General features: G+C 46.9%; 1 pseudogene across 1 annotated transcript; it reads left to right on the forward strand.

The window, feature by feature from the left end:
* The first annotated feature begins 3,043 nt into the window (after positions 1-3,043).
* Positions 3,044-5,211, forward strand: LOC116099457 (annotated as a pseudogene). The gene has a single exon (XR_004122252.1). The product of XR_004122252.1 is annotated as a cyclin-Q-like (transcript).
* The last annotated feature ends 11,064 nt before the right edge of the window (positions 5,212-16,275 follow it).

The raw sequence follows: 16,275 nt of genomic DNA on the forward strand, positions 1-16,275 counted from the left end.
CCTTCCCAGCATTCCTTTCTCTCCTCAGGCTGTGTGCACACTGCTTTTGCCAACCATGTGGCCACAGTGGGGATCACTGCTGGGCTGAGATCCTATCAATCTAGACTGAAGCCAGTAACTGAATGGTCAGGGCTAGCCACCATTGCAAGTGCAGATCCCTCAGGTCATGGGTCAGCCCCCACTGCTTCTGCACAGATCTGACCCATAAGATGCAGCTGGAGGCCCAGAGAGGCATGATTCCACAGATAATGTCAAGCAGAAAAGAAAAAGCCAATAGGGGCTGGTGAGATGGCTCAGCAGTTAAGAGCACTGACTCCTCTTCCAAAGATCCTGAGTTCAAATTCCAGCAACCACATGGTGGCTCACAACCATCCGCAGTGAGATCTGACGCCCTCTTCTGGTATCCCTGAAGACAGCTACAGTGTACTTACATATAACAATAAATAAATCTTTAAAAAAAAAAAAAAAGGAAAAAAGAAAGAGCCAATAGAAGGTATTATGGAGAATCAGCAGCTAAAAGCCACTTTCCCTACAGATGGGCACAGCCAAGAAGCAGTGCACTGGAGTTCTGACACCTGTTTGAGCCTGTTTGGCTCTTACCATGAACCTATCACCAAGAGTTCCTTCTACTTTCGTTCTGGAATTTTCTGGGCCTTTCTCACAGCCCTGCCCAAGTATAGGTCTCACGTCTTGGATTTCTGGGCAGGACTACAGAGTGACACTTTTACTGTCTGCTGAAGAATGGCCAGTTGAGGGAGGAGTAGAGGTTAGTAGCTGAGAGCTTGGGTTATTGGGTTGCTGGCAAAGAGGGCTGTGCCCTGTACTCTCAGTGACCTCCATCTTCTGAACAGTAGCCATGGAAATGGGCCAGAATGAGTGACTGGACGTGGTCAGTCTGGGAGGCCTCAGATGCAGCCACAGGCTGACCTTGTCCTTCCCTCTTTCCAGGGAATTCCTAACACGGTACTATGGTCCCGGGCCACGTGGGCTTGTAAATCATGAGTGACTAACCTTTTTGGGCATTCCTGAGCCTCAGGGCATTAGTTTTCCCTTTGACCACCATGAGAACCTTCCAAGTGCTTCAGCACTTGGGATTGAGGCTCAACAAGAACCAGCTCTTTCCAGTTCTTACTTCCAGAGCATACCTGTCCAGCATGCTGCACAGGAGCCTTGCTCAGGGGGGCCAAGGGGAATGGGAGGCTAATGCATTCACATAGTTCTGCAGGATTGAGTTTCCAGGGGCAGAGGACATTCGATCAGGTGCTTTCTCTTCAACTGACTTTTCCAGGGACAACTTGTACCCATGGCACTTGGGATTTCATCTAAAGTTGTTCAAATACTCATAGCTGACATTCAGCACTGTATATTGTAAAGGACACAAAGAAAGCAAGTTCCACACCCATAGTAGAAGTTCTGTTCTTCATAGGCAGGGGTAAGGAGCAGTTCAGAACTGTTTGATAACAATTTCCAGTCTGTCCTTGTAGTTTGCACAGTGCTGCAGGCACTGGTGAGGGGCTTCAGGCAGAAGATGTGGGTGCAGGGTTTAAGGATGCTTCTGGGATGGAATGAGTGTTATTTTAGAAGTACTGGGAAAACCTGAACTGTATAATAATGCACGTATCCTGTCAGGAGCAACAACTTAGGAGGAGGAAGAAGAAAAAAAGAATGAAGAAGATTGTAGCATCAAATAGAAGAGAAAGAATAGGACAGAATGGAAGCTGTTGACACATCTCATGCCTGCTAGGGAAGAGCAGTCTGTGTGTGTGTGCAGCTGTGAGGATCAGAGCACATTTCCACTACAGATGTGTCGAATAAAGCCCTACCCTTGTGCACATAGACATGGGCACAGCTCATGTTTCCCAGACAGATGGAAGGCTGAACAGGTGGAGGCTGACAATGGATGATAGATCTTCTAATTTGAGAACTTGAAATACTTTAGACTCAGAATACACTTTATAGTTGAAATCTATTTCTTAGGCTAATTTCTCTCTCCTAATGATAATATCTCAGAATCTTTAAAACATGGTCACATGTCTTGCCTGGTGGTAATAGTGCACAGCCTTTATTCCTGGCCCTTGGAAGGCAGAGATTGGAGGATCTCTATGAGTTCCTGGCCAGCCTGGTCTGCAGAGTGAGTTCCAGGCCTGGCAGGACTGCACAGAGAAACCCTGTTTTGAAAAACCAGTCAAACAACCAACCAAAGAAGCCCATAGTCATGTTTGTAGCTACACTGAACTTCTCCGTTCTGTATTTTCACACCAGTGCCTCATCCTAACCATTCCGAACAACACTTGTGACCAATATGTGCCCTGGAGGTGCCACTGATCCAGTTTATAAACAAGAATACTTCGACTCAGCCGGTTGTGGTGAGGCCCTCATGCCATGAACACGTGGCTGCAGCACTGCCTTTCCTAGGAAAGCTGGAGCACCCGGATCCTCACGGACAGTACACAGTGAACTCTGTGATTTTTCTAGACTAAGGATATTGCCCCTCTGCATCTCAACACACTTCCAGCATTCCTTCTCAGATGCCACACTTCTAAATGACACTTATATTTGGTTTCCAGAAAGTAGAAGATGTTCACGATCTGGCTGAGATTCAGATCCCTTGGGAAGTGAACCTAGCTTTGTGTGAAGGAAAGAGATAGAAGACTCTGGGAATGGGCAGGAGGAGCGGCAGGGCCTGCGGCTCTGGGAACCAGAGGAAGACAGGGATGTGGAGATGAGTTGGGAAAGCGGGGAGGGTGGGGACCGTCCTCCTTCCAAGGCACGATGAGCTCTATGGAAGCCATGGGCTTGCTCGCTCTATGGCCAAGTGGCTGCACAGCTTGTCATTCACACCACGGCAGTCTGAGAAAGAAGGAGAGCACCATCAATCATTGTTGATACAACAGACAAAACTCAGTCACATCAGACGGAGGACCCGCCCATGTTTAGAGACTTTGGAAAGGCATCTGGACAGATTCTCCTAGGGGGGATCTGGGAGTTCAGTCCTCCCTCTCCCCCCCCCGTCTGCACCCCCTCCCCAGCTGTCACAGGGCTCAGGAATCATCGCCAGCCTCAGAGATCCAGGCTCCTTGCCTGAGGCTCTTCATTCGTAAACAAATGCTTTGTGGGTAGAAAGAACAGGCCTTCACTGCTCTGCAGATGAGGGGCATTCCTGGTACTTGTTACACCTGACAGTTTCAGGGTCCCTCCCGAGAGATGAGATTTCCACCTTGTGGATGCGATACAAGTGAATTAAGTGTTTTCCTTGGCCCTGGGTCTAAACCAGTAGAGCCTTGAATCATCGCTGATTTTGTTTGTTTGTTTGTTTGTTTGTTTGTTTTTAAATGGATTTAACTGTTTGGCCCACACACATTTGGACACTGAGGGACGTGTGTAATTGTCAGGTGTGGGAAGATGTTGCAGGGACTGGATGGGGTTGCCTTGAAACCAAGCAGGTATCTTCAGACACACGTTTGCCTTCTGTCTATTTGCTATTGGATGTCGTTGGATATAAGAAGCGATAAGGGTTGAATCCCCAAGAAGCTCAGCACCTGACATGTGCGTAATGTGTCTCTGACCTGGCATGCCACTCCAGGAACTGGGAAAAGGCCCTGTTAGACTCTTGGCACAGATGAAGGAGACCAGGCAGAGACATATCATCAGCAAAATTATGCCAAGTGCTCATTATGAGATACTAGGAGTTAGATGGACTCTCTGGTATGCAGACAGGTAGGGAAAGAGTCCGCGGCTAGCTAATAAAAGTGGCAGATTTCCAAGATGGTCAGCCTCTTCCTTGCCTTGTCTAATTGAGACAAAAGCCTGGTTGCTAAAAACAAAGGCCTTGTTGGCTTATGTCTCCCACCAGCAGGACCCAACTGATGAACTGCCTCAACAAGCTCGAGGACAGAACAGGACATGTCACATAGCAGTTGACAACCAATTAGCCTATCTTTTTTTCAAACTGATCTATCCTAAATCAAGAGAGGAAAAGTTTTTCAGAGACTTTAAAACCCTAGCCCTTAAGAAGAAACTGGGTCCCCGGAGCCGACCTTGGCGCACCGGAGCATTTCTCTTTCCGGAGCGGCCTGCTGGGCCTCATGGAGGCTGTTCTGCCAGACAGCTGCCCAAGAGGGATGGCAGTGCAGTGAGCCAGCTGAGGAGAGACCAGCTCTAGAGGCTAGGGTGCACTTCCAAGTAACCCTGTTTATCATGGAAGCAGGTGTCAAGCTAGGCATGCAGTCCATCCTCATCGCCACCACATGTACCATTTACCCTAAGTTCTTCTGCAAGATCAACCTGGACACATATGACCTCTATCTGGTCGCCATGTTTTCCATTAACTTGGCTGGCAAAGTGAAGGAGCAACACTTGCACACTCGTGACATCATCAACATGTCGCCCAGGTACTTTAACCCAGGCAGTGAGCCGTTGGAGCTGGATTCCCGCTTCTGGGAGCTATGAGACAGCATTGTACAGTGTGAGCTTCTTACGCTGCGAGTTCTGCGCTTCCAAGTCTCTTTCCAGAATCTACACAAGTACCTGTTACACTACTCGATTTCCCTCAAGAACTGGCTGAATCGTTACAGCTGGCAACGAACCCTCATCTCTGTTACAGCTTGGGCTCTGCTGCGAGATAGCTACCATGGGGAGCTATGCCTCCGCTTCCAGGCTCAGCACCTAGCCGTGGCCGTGCTCTGTCTGACCCTGCAGGTCTATGGAGTCGAGTTGCCTGCAGAGGGTGGCGGGTATTTAGTGATGACCTTACCAAGCCAATCATTGATGATACTGTGTCTGATCTCATTCAGATTTGTACTATGGATACAGAGATCCCCTAAGGTCCTGGCCGAGGCGGGACCAAAGACCAGGATGATTGGAGGCCTGGGTATGATGCTACCAAGTTGCTGTGATGGCGTGTGTCCACTCGGAGGACTGGCTGTGCTGTCAGAGGATGTCACTGGTGACTGCAATGACATGCTGTCATTTTGTCCCCAGCAGCCCTTGTTCAAATAATGCCAAGAGCCTCCATGTGGGCAGGATATACTGAGCTTTCTAGAATTGACTGCATTAGCTTTTGCCCTTTGAGAAGATGCTGCATTTGAGGCATGGGCCATTGCAGGTCGCCAACAGAAAAGTTAAAGAATAGGACTGCACCCTTAGGAGAAGTAAGAATGTGTAACATAAGATCTTATTTTGTTTAATAAAGATTATGCAAATAAAATATGGGAATGGTTTAATGTAAAAAAAAAAAAAGAAGAAGAAACTGGGTTTTTCTGTTTTCCAATTGCCCCACTTTCTTTCACAGAGGGATTTTTTCTCTGTGTGCTTCTGTGTGTGTTTCCTCACCCTGCATAAATGTGTTTCTTCCATTGCCGATTCAGTCTATCTGCTCCTGTTTGCAGCATTGGATTTCTCTGCAGCTACCAGCTGTGAGGTCTTTCTTGCCTCTTAATTCTCTAACTGGCAGAGAAAACAAACCTAAAATCAAGGTCCCTAGACTGTATCAATTACATCAGTCAGAGGAGGGGCTGGGGGTGGGGCTGGGGGTGGGGCTGGGGTGGGTATTAACAGCCTTGTCCAATGGGAAGAAAGAGGGTAATCCTGGCAGAGGAGCAGACCTAGATAGTCCTAGGTCACCCTGTGTGCCCAGGCCCCGTCCCTGCTTTCTCAGCATGGTGCTGGCTTTGATGGCTAACTCCTGGGGCTGGATAGGCAGTGGTCCCAGTGACTACTGGATGGAGCTCTGCCTCAGTGGCTTTGTTTCTCAGAGTGTGGTGATGTGGTGACCGGAGCATGCTCTTGTCTCTCAGCCATCCTTCCTGCTTCAGCTGCAATTAGACCCAGGACTTCATGGCATTCAGTATCCTGGTGATATCTCTTTGGCCAGGAAATTCCTTCACTGGAAGCTGGGTTTCCATTCAGCTGTGATCTCCTCAATCTTTCTTTCTTCCTTCCTTCCTTCCTTCCTTTCTTTCTTTCTTTCTTTTTTTTAAAGTAAGTATTTTTTAAGATTTATTTATTATAAGTAAGTACACTGTAGTTGTCTTCAGACACACCAGAAGAGGGCGTCAAATTCCATTATAGATGGTTATGAGCCACCATGTGGTACCTGGGATTTGAACTCGGGACCTTTGGAAGAGCAGTTGGTGCTCTTAACCTCTGAGCCATCTCTCCAGCCCCTCTTTTTTTTTTTTTTTTTAGAAGATTCTCTCCTTGTGTTCTTGCTAGGATGGCCTGAGAGCTTGGTAGTAACCAAGGACAGGATATAGTCAGAAGCCAGGTTTCAGGAATTATGCCAAAGTCCTGTGCTTAGGGGTTTGCCCTTGTTCCTAGTGTCCACTGGGGACCACAGACCTTCTAGTTTGGTCTTTTTGTGAGTTTCTCTAACTGGATCTGGGTTTTTAATACTAGTGCCCTTGGCCCCAGATTCACTGGTAAGAGTTACCAGCTCTACAGAGTTTCATGGAAATTTCCAGCTCCTAGGATCAAACTTAAAGTACAGCAGATTCCTTGCAAGACATTTCCATTCTGCACTGAACAGAATTTTTAAATAAACAACCAGAGGTTATGTAAATTGCCATCCACTGCAACTCTCTGACCTGTAGCTTCAGAGGGGTTGGGGTAGCCGCATTTCCGGACATAAACCCTAGGGCTCCTTAGAGCACTGAACCTGCACCGTTCTGGAGGGAAAGGCATGCCTAATTACACGTCTGCAGGCTGATGAGGCTGGAAACCACCTTTGCTCCTTCACCTGTGAACAGAAAGCCTTGCCTCTGCATTTTAGCATCTCTTAACTCTGCTGACACTTCACAGTGCACAGATCTCCTTGGTTTCAAAATGCATGTGTTCCTGGGACTTCAGATTCCCAAATCCCATCCTTTATTCTCAATGGCTCCAGCCTCGGCAAATTCCTCCCGTTCCAGCTTGGCTACCAGGGGCTCCAGCACCACCCCCACAGGTGTCACGGGGAGAAGTGGAGCCTTAGCATAACCAGATAGAAAGAGTAGAGGGAGAAAATAGAATAATAAGATGTTTCAAAGTAAAAAAAGAACGCAGTGCCTTCCACCAACGTCCCTCTCTACATCTTTCAACCTGGACGCCACTCAGCTTACTTGGTGATCAGTGGGAATTTTCCAGAAGGGCTGGCAACAGCCTGAAGTGTGAGCTGCTAAACAAGATGCAGATCAAAGCAAGGCACCTTTTAGCAGGTCCCAGCGTTGGAATGATCCTTCCCCATCCATTCTGTTCACATTTTCACACCATTTTCAGCATCAAAGTGAAGCAAACCAAGATAGATGTCTTCTTGTGCTTTCTGTTGTTGAGCATAACCAGAGCCTGAGTAGTTCACAGAGGAAAGACGGGTACTTAGCTCACAGATGTGGAGACTAGGGTCAGTGGCTGCATCTGGTGGATGACCTTGGGCTTGCCCACAACGTTGTGGAAAGGGTAAGGGCAAGCAAGAGAGACAAGGTTCAGGGTGGATGTTCTGAGAGGAAGTCCCTATCTCTCTTAGTGATAAGGTCACTAAGTGATGAGACACTGAGGACTCTCTTAGGGACCTCATCACACGGTGACTGACTTACCACTTGGCTCAACCCCTGAACACCGCCACGTGGCAATCAACTGTCCATATGGCATTTGGAGAGGACAGATCATACTCAAAGGATGACACCAGAAAGAAAAGGAAAAAAAAAAAAACAACAACAACAAAATGACAGCAACCAGAAAACAAACAAACATGTATTTGGTAGGTCACAGGGAAATAAATAGATCCTGAAGTGGCTAGGCACGGCTTTACTACACTCAGCTCATGCAGCTTTTGTCGTGAGGAGAGTCAGAGCGAACGGCCAGCATTAGGGACCACTCTGGTCCTGAATGATGACCTTTGGAGGCCACCGTCGATGTTCAGTGTAAGGAAAGCAGGTTCAAGGACTTTTGTATTTTGTAGCAAGCAGAAGCCTGGAGGCTTCCAAAGTGCTGGGTAAGGCCTGGGAGAGTCTGAAAGAATAAATCCAAAGCACTAAACGTTGAAATGGGTGGAAAATACAATTTGTAAAATAATGTTAAACATTTGTTTTTAGAGAATGCTGCATAACCACCTTAAACACTTGGAATTTTGGATTTGAACAATGTCTTCCCTTCCAGCAGACTGGAAGTCTCTGGAGCATCGCCTCATGTCAGAAAGACCTGCTGTGTCTAATCTGGGTACACTCACAGGAAACACTGAATAAAGACATTGTACACAAATTATGAGCTAATACACCCGATTTTCTTTTTTTGATAGTCAGGTGAGATTTGTTCAAATTTAAGACCTGTCCTGTGATATTTTTACTTCTGGGTAAATGGATAATGGCCAAGTCGGGGCACTGCAAACAGCCATGGTTTCACTATGATGCATCCATTCAGAATCTTCTAACGACCATACGCTGCATTGCTGTTGACCATCTTTACCTTGCAGAGCCATAGAGTACCAGAATTTGCCAGTCCTGTATCTGAAACCCTCTCAGATACTCTCACAACATCCCTCTCTAGCCCTTGTCCCAGTCCATCCTCGGTCACACCTTCTTGCTTCCATCTCCTCTGGTATTCATGGGTGAATCATTCTCTGCCCAAGATTCTCCCTAGGCCAGTGGCCAAGAGTAGGCCATTCTCCACGGATCCTCATTTATAAAGAGAAGTTCCGGGGATGATCACCAGCTCTGCTCTACCCTGCTTCCCTCACATCCCTAGCTCTTGTTTCATCTCTAGTTGATGGGCATCTGTGGTCCTCTGGATGAGAGCTCCCCCAGCGGGACCTTGTTCTCCATACCACACCTGTAGCTCTTCATGCCGGGCAGCCATCTAAGGAGATCTAACTCTTCTACAGGCGTGGTGCTCTGAGTCTTCCTCTACCTCTCAGTCACATCCAAATGCATCATCTTTCTCATTGGCCAAAGCCTGGCTCACTGTTCAAACCAGGAAGCCACCCAAAGCTTCCCTTGCATGTCAGGTATTTACAGAACGGGGCCTTACTCTGAGGTTGCCCATAAGCTTGGGGATATCCCAGTGGTCAAATTATAATCATGTAAATAATATGGCAAACTAATATTTCTCTGAAATCTTTCATATAGATACATTTGCAAGGGAAATGTTGTATTGGCACAAACCATAATATCCACAGCATGTAATATAATTAATACATTTTAAACAGTTTAATATAAAATACCATAACCTCCCAAATAACACACCATGAATAAAATGGAATATATTGGGGCTAGAGAGATGGCTCAACAGTTAAGGGCACTAACTGCTCTCCCAGAGGTCCTGAGTTCAATTCCCAGCAGCTACCTAGTGGCTCAAGACTATCTAAAATGTGATCTGATGTCCTCTTCTGGCTTGCAAGTGTACATGCAAATAGAGTACATATATATATATATATATATATATATATATATATGTGTGTGTGTGTGTGTGTGTGTATATTATGTGTATGTATATATAATCTTTAAAAAATGGAATATACCATTTTAACTAACCTCTGGCCACAGGCTTTGTTCTTGAGTCTTCTGTTTGGTACTTACCAAGAAACATATGGAGAAGCTATGTGCCATGGTGTATATGAAGGAAGGAAAGAGGGAAACCCTTACAAATGTTAGTAAATCAAACTGAGATGGAAATGGTCCTAATGGATATCAGCTCTCTCTCAAGATGGTTAGGCCAGCACTCCCCACTGGGGTGTCCTGTCGGGATAGTGAATGCAGGCCCTGTATGTTGTCAGGTTTCTATCTTACAACAAAATACTTGAAGGCATTAATACATGGAGAAGAAAGATTTATTTTAATTCAGTTTTTTCATTTAAACATTTTAATGATTTATTTTTATTTTATGTGCATTGGTGTTTTACCTGCATGAGTGTCTATTGAATCCCCTGGAACTGAGTTACAGACAGTCGTGAGCTACCATGTGGTTGCTGGGAATTGAACCTGGGTCCTTACTGGGAAGTGCAGTAAGTCCTTTTTATGACAGAGATATTTCTTCGGTTCTTAAAATGCAGTTTTTGAGGTTCTAGCCTATGATGGCTTAATGCAGAAAAAGAGCAAAAGAAGGGGCACTGGGGGGCCCAAAGTCTGCTTCAAGGCCACTCCTCCAATGATCTGAGGCCCTACCATAAGGTCCTACCTTCCAGAGTTTCCACCTTTTAAAAGTGTTATCTTGGGTCTCAAGCCTTTAGCATATGGAAGTCTGAGGTCCACTTCAGGTCCAAAGTGTAGTACACTGCGACCTCTGAAATCAGCCACACAGTGGCGGCTTGGGTATGGTACTTCTAAAGCGCCATAGGTCACCTCAGGGCTCAGCTCGTTGGCAAATCATTGCTGTAGGGCAATAGCACATGGGCTTGAGGGAGAATCAGAATGTCTCCAATGGCCTCTTAACATATGATTTATTCGCATCTCAAAGTCTCTGATTCAGCAAGTGAGGGTAGGAACACACACTCCTAATGGGTTCCAGGAGACACAGTGTTAAATTGTAAGAGCCTTAAGTTAAGGGAGACAAGAGCTTACCACCTGGGCATTTGATCTTGTTGAAAGGTGTAGGGCGTTGTGCTGGTGGTGGTCCAGAGGTCAGGAGGCAAAGAAAGAGACTGAGCTTGGAGTATTGATGTGGCTCTTGGCTCCACCTTCAGCAGAGTAAGTTTGGGGTTTTGTTTTCTATGTTATTTCAGACCTTCAATCAAGCTTTCAAATATTAAATGGAAACTTCCAGAAATAATTCATAAGTTCACACTGAGTACCATTCTGAGGAGAGCTCTTGTCTCTGCTCCATCCCATGCAGGATACGAGCTAGCCCTCTGTCCAGTAGTCACTTCATAGCTACCTCAGTCACCAGATCCATTGGAAAATTCTCAGATTTAGTGTTCAAGCAGCCTTGGCAATCCTCTCTGCCCTTCTGAGAGAGAAGCAAGTGTCAGTGTCTGAGATGCCTCTCTTCGTCCAGAGTGTGGGAAAGATTGCTGCCCTTGCTTTGGCTACTGGTAATCTGACACAGGAGTGACAAGATCCCAGAGTCAGTCAGCTTTTGGCTCAGAGGTACATGGCTGTAGCCTTTGTCTCTATCTCCTCATGGTCCCATCCTGAGACGGGGTCATGTGACTTTCACATGTTCAGCCAGGAAACCTACTGGCTAGCCTCCTGGGACGGTGACTAGTTAGCCAGGCCTTTGTGTGATGCACCCTCTCTTGAGTCTTCCGGTCCTCTGACTTGCGTACCTGCCCTGGGGAAGTATTACACAAGACGGAAGAGGTACCTTCAGACAGTTTCTGTGGTCTTCAGTGTTTCTTGACAGATAACTTGTTCTCTCTCTCTCTTTCTCTCTCTCTCTCTCTCTCTCTCTCTCTCTCTCTCTCTCTCTCTCTGTGTGTGTGTGTGTGTGTGTGTGTATGTGTGTGCATGCTTATCTATCTGTCTCTGTGTGTCTCTTTCTATCTCTCTGTGTCTCTGTGTGCGTCTCTCTCTGTATGTCTGTTTCTGTGCTTCTCTCTCTCTCTCTCTCTCTGTGTGCATATTTATGTATTTGTCTCTGTGTGTGTCTCTTTCTGTCTCTCTGTGTCTCTGTGTGTGTGTCTCTGTGTATGTCTGTCTCTGTGTTTCTCTCTCTCTGTGTTTCTCTGTCTCTCTCTGTCTCTGTGTGTATGTCTCTCTCTGTGTGTCTCTTTCTGACTCTCTGTGTCTCTGTGTGTGTCTTTCTCTGTATGTCTGTCTCTGTCTCCATTTCTCTGTCTAGGTCTCTGTCTCTGTCTCTGTCTCTGTCTCTGTCTCTGTCTCTGTCTCTGTCTCTCTCTCTCTCTCTCTCTCTCTCTGTGTGTGTGTGTGTGTGTGTGTGTGTGTGTGTGTGTACAGAAGTGTCAGCAGAGGCCAGGGGAGTGTTAGATCTCCTGGAGCTGGATCACAGGCAGTTGTGATCCTTCTTGAGCTAAGCTTCTCATTCTCCCTGTCTTAGGGATAAAGAAGCTAAGGCTTAGGAAAGAGAAATGCTCTCTCAGTGTCACAGAGCCCACCGCTAGTGGTGGCCTGTACTGCTGTTTCTGTGTGGCAGAAATTCTAGCTGGTTCTCTGGTTTTTGAGAGTCTCCAGAAACAGAGCAGGAGGGAGATGCCTGTGGATGCAAAGAGCACTGGCTGCTTCCTGAGAGCTGAGGGGCCATGGCTCCCCAGAAGGGAGCATGAGAGACAGACAGGTCATGAGGCGTCCCTTACCATACACTTCTACAAGGATGGGCTTCTCACTGGATTCTTTGTAGGTAGGGAGCTGACAGAAGGGGAGGCCTGAGGTATTCTGGTTGTCTCTCCAAGGTGTCGCTAAGTTTTGCAAGTTCTGTGTGTGTATAGTTCACACTGGAGAAACTACATATCCATCCCAGCTCCTCTTTGCCTTGTCCCTGTATCTCACCTGCAACCTGCCTTCCCGTTTCTCTCTCAAGTTCACTTTTCTTCCTGGAGTTTCTATCCTTTGTTCCTTGCCTCTCCTTCTTCTTCCCACTTCTCTTTGTTTTCTTCCTCTAGCACGTGGTGATTGGGTAGAGAAGATGCAGAATTCGTTTTCATATACAGCGAGCTGTGGTGGAATGTTTTGGGGAAAGAGGCCCAGGAGGGCTTAGCACTTATCAAAGACACATCAACATCTGGGTGGTGAACTTCCTGTTTAGACAGCCCTTCTCTTCCCTGGAGGCTCCGCTGAAACTGGCCAGCTGTGGTTTGGGCAAGCCGCCTGGCTCCAGAACTTACATGGGGACCCCATCTCTTACCTTCAGCTCTCTGGAATCCCAGTGCCAGTGCCTCTCTTTTCTGCATACTAATTCCCCATGTTGCTCTGTCAGGAGGTTCTAGGCCACCATGTTCCTATTACTGGAGCATGACATCATTTCCTCGGCAGAGTGGAGAGGCTGACTGCAATCCTCTCAGAGACAGGACCGCTTGTATCTAATCTGTGACAGCATCTATTCAGTCCCTGTAAATAAATTCATCCTTACCAGGATCTCCATACTTCTCCAAAGGCCTGGTGATACAGTCTGGAAAGCCAAAGACCTTTGACTATTAATATATACCCTATGACGTTCCCAGGCTGATGGGGATAGTGGGTAAGAACACAAACTGACAAGAAGCTATGACATAATAGTCTGTGGTATGGGGCAAGTAGGAAGGGGCAGGGCAGGGCTAAAAGCTGGACATACTCTGCACAGGGAGTGAAGGGGTCCCTTGAAGGGGCAGGTGTTAGGGAACCTTAGTGTGCTGAGGAAAACTGTGAGAGGCAAGGATTCCTAGACCCATGGGCTCCTGAAGGGAGCTTGGATGTTATTCTTCTCATCAAGAAGAGAATGGCTGAATCAATGCTGAGTAATCAAACGGGCTGGCAGAAGCTTTTGGTTGCCTCGTAAGAATCTGGAACCATAAAAGACCCTGTTGTATGATCTACAACATGTAACTGGAGTATAATTTAGTGATGACCATGGACTGAATCCCAAGATATCTGCATTGTCACACATATGAGGGACATCCTTGCTCTTCTCAGCAACAGGGCCATCTACGCGAGCAGAAAGGTGATGTGGCAGTCTGTCTGGCATAGCTGTGAAAATGGAGAGCCATGAAGGAGGCCCAGCTGTTTGGCGTGGTCCGGCAAAGCTGAGCCCAATGCCGTCTGCTGTTGTGTTCTCTTCCATTTAGGGGTTCTGAGCTCCACCTGTTGCATGGTGGAGGACTTCTTACATTATGATTCATTATGTCTTCCCCCAGAAAATTAATTTTCTTAAGAAAGTAACCTTATCTGGTCTTACTTGGGAATCTTCCTTGCCATGGAGATTGTGGAAAACACAAAGAGTTGGATAGCCCAGAGTTCTCTTGTGCACGTCTGCCCATAAGTAAACTCAGAAACAAGAGATTCTGCAGCAGTTCGGATGACAGGATTTCTCCTCTGTGTAGTCTACAGGACATTGCCCCCAGAAAATAAAACTATATAACAAGGTTAGCTTGCCTAAAACAACCTTTGATAATATAGATAACTGATATAAAATTAATATAAAAGTATAAGAAATTGCCAATCATAACGGGGAAAGGGCTCACATTAAGCTACAGTGAGGTCTTTTAACTAAAAAACAAAGAGAAAACAAATCAGTCTGCAGCCTTCGAGAGCTTCGGACTTTCTGTAGCCTTAGAGAGCTTCAGACGTTCAGTTAGGCTAACTCACACATTGTACTTTAACCACTATTCTTGGGAACTCACCAAGGCTGGCTCAGATAGTTTTCTATCTGTTTAGTGTTTCATTTTCCTGAAGAATAGGTCATATGTCATAAATCCTCATGTAGCTAAAATGAGTTGAGATTGATAATAACTATTCTCTCTGTACTCATAACACTTGCCCTGGGGCAAAAAGATATGATCTATATTCCTTTTGAAATTGTAAGTTTGAGGCTGGGCAGTGGTGGCACACGCCTTTAATCCCAGCATGTGGGAGGTAGAGGCAGGCAGATTTCTGAGTTCAAGGCCAGCCTGGTCTACAGAGTGAGTTCCAGGACAGCCAGAGCTACACAGAGAAACCCTGTCTCAGAAAAAAAGAAAAGAAAAAAGAAAAAAAAGAAATTGTAAATTTGCCTCTTTTGTGAAATTTGTATAAAGAAACATCCTGGTTGCTAGTCAGCCAGAGATGCAAGATTCACCAGCCACGGTCTCTGACTCATTCATCTATTACTCCCCTCCCCTGTTTTTTATCTCCTCTGCTGGGACCTGTCTGACTGCTGGGGCTGGCTCCCAGCCACTGGTGCCTGAACAGGGACCCTGCAGAGCTAAGTCTAGCTAGATGGCGGTCCCCAGCTGTAGTCTATGTGACACTGGGTGGGATGGACAAGAAAATGGCTTTTGCCTTTCTGTCTGGAGGCATGTGTGTCTCAGTTTGCCTCTCTAACTTCATATTCTGTGACTCTAATATTGCTGGCATCAGACATGCTCCACTGACCCACAGAGAGTAGATCTCTCAACCTCTGGGTACAAAGTGATTATGTGAAATGAGATGGAGAGCAAGGACCAGGCACCAACACCAGAGAACGGTCCCTGTGTCCATGTGCAGCCATTGGGATGACTCAGTTTGACTTACACTCATGAAAGTACCTGTCCTGAGCAACAGTTCCATATTAAAGTGAGTTAGTCTGTGATAGACTCAGTGACCCGCCATGAAATGTTTGTCCCGACCTAATGGCTCAGGCTGGCAGGCAACCCTCTGGGGATCTTATCAGAGACATCATTCTTCCTTGGAGGCGAAGAACACACGGTCTGTTGTGAATGGTGGGAGATGGAAGGCTGACACTTGTAAAGAGGATGAAAGTTCTTTGCCACCCAGTTGGAAGCCAATTGGGACCTAGGGCCCTTCAGCTGAGGATGGAGAGAAAAAGGTCTGAAAGAAACCAGAGGTTGGACCCTGAGCCCCGAGTGAGTTGAGCTCAGGGCAGCTCCCCTTGCAGAGTGGTGAATGCTGTCTTTCCTCATCGACTTTTCCACTATTTACCCCGACAATCAAAGCATCGCAGAAGTGTGACTTGAAATGCTGACATTGTAGAAAAACAAGAGCTGAAAGTGAGACCACCCAATGTTTCTGTCTGGGCCCCTGCAGAAAACAGAGGGCATGCTGGGCAAGGTCAGCTCAGAAACAGCTAGTTACAGCGCTACCACAAAGCTAGAGCAGGCACAGGAAAAGATGCAGTGGTCCAGGGTGTACTGGATGTGAGGTACACGGGGAGTGTTCACTCTACTGGAAAAGTCTGGACCACCTGGCCTGAAGACACCAGAGAATAAACTCAGCTAACTCCCTGTGCCTCTCCAAACCTGGGAGTGCAGCAGACTGCAGTGATTATTGGAAAGGTCCCAGAGCCCACATCTTCTGAGAACAGGTTGGTTCTGGAGGGGCAGTGTCTCTGTACTCCAGTGGGTCTTCTGTTGACAGCCTTCTCTCTTGCACCTCCCCCAAAGACTGGTCCTCAGGTCCTTAGGTCACCCACCAGCCCTGGATTCCCTCCCCACCAAAGTCCCTGCATTCTCTTGGCAGCACTCATACTCTGCTGGTTGCCTGAACTGAATGGAGGCTTCACTTCACTCACAGAAGGAGCAGAGAGGCATGCTGGCTGGAAGCACAGGCTACTGAGGCAGGGAAGGGGTGATAGGCTGCAGTGCCCTGCAGGCTTCAGGGTGTGAGCCCCACACTCTGGAAATCCTCCCAAAGGCTTTCTTTCTGGCTACACACACACACACACACACACACACACACACACACA

This window comes from Mastomys coucha, unplaced genomic scaffold, assembly GCF_008632895.1.
Source record: "Mastomys coucha isolate ucsf_1 unplaced genomic scaffold, UCSF_Mcou_1 pScaffold20, whole genome shotgun sequence".
NCBI classification, from domain to species: Eukaryota; Metazoa; Chordata; class Mammalia; order Rodentia; family Muridae; genus Mastomys; species Mastomys coucha.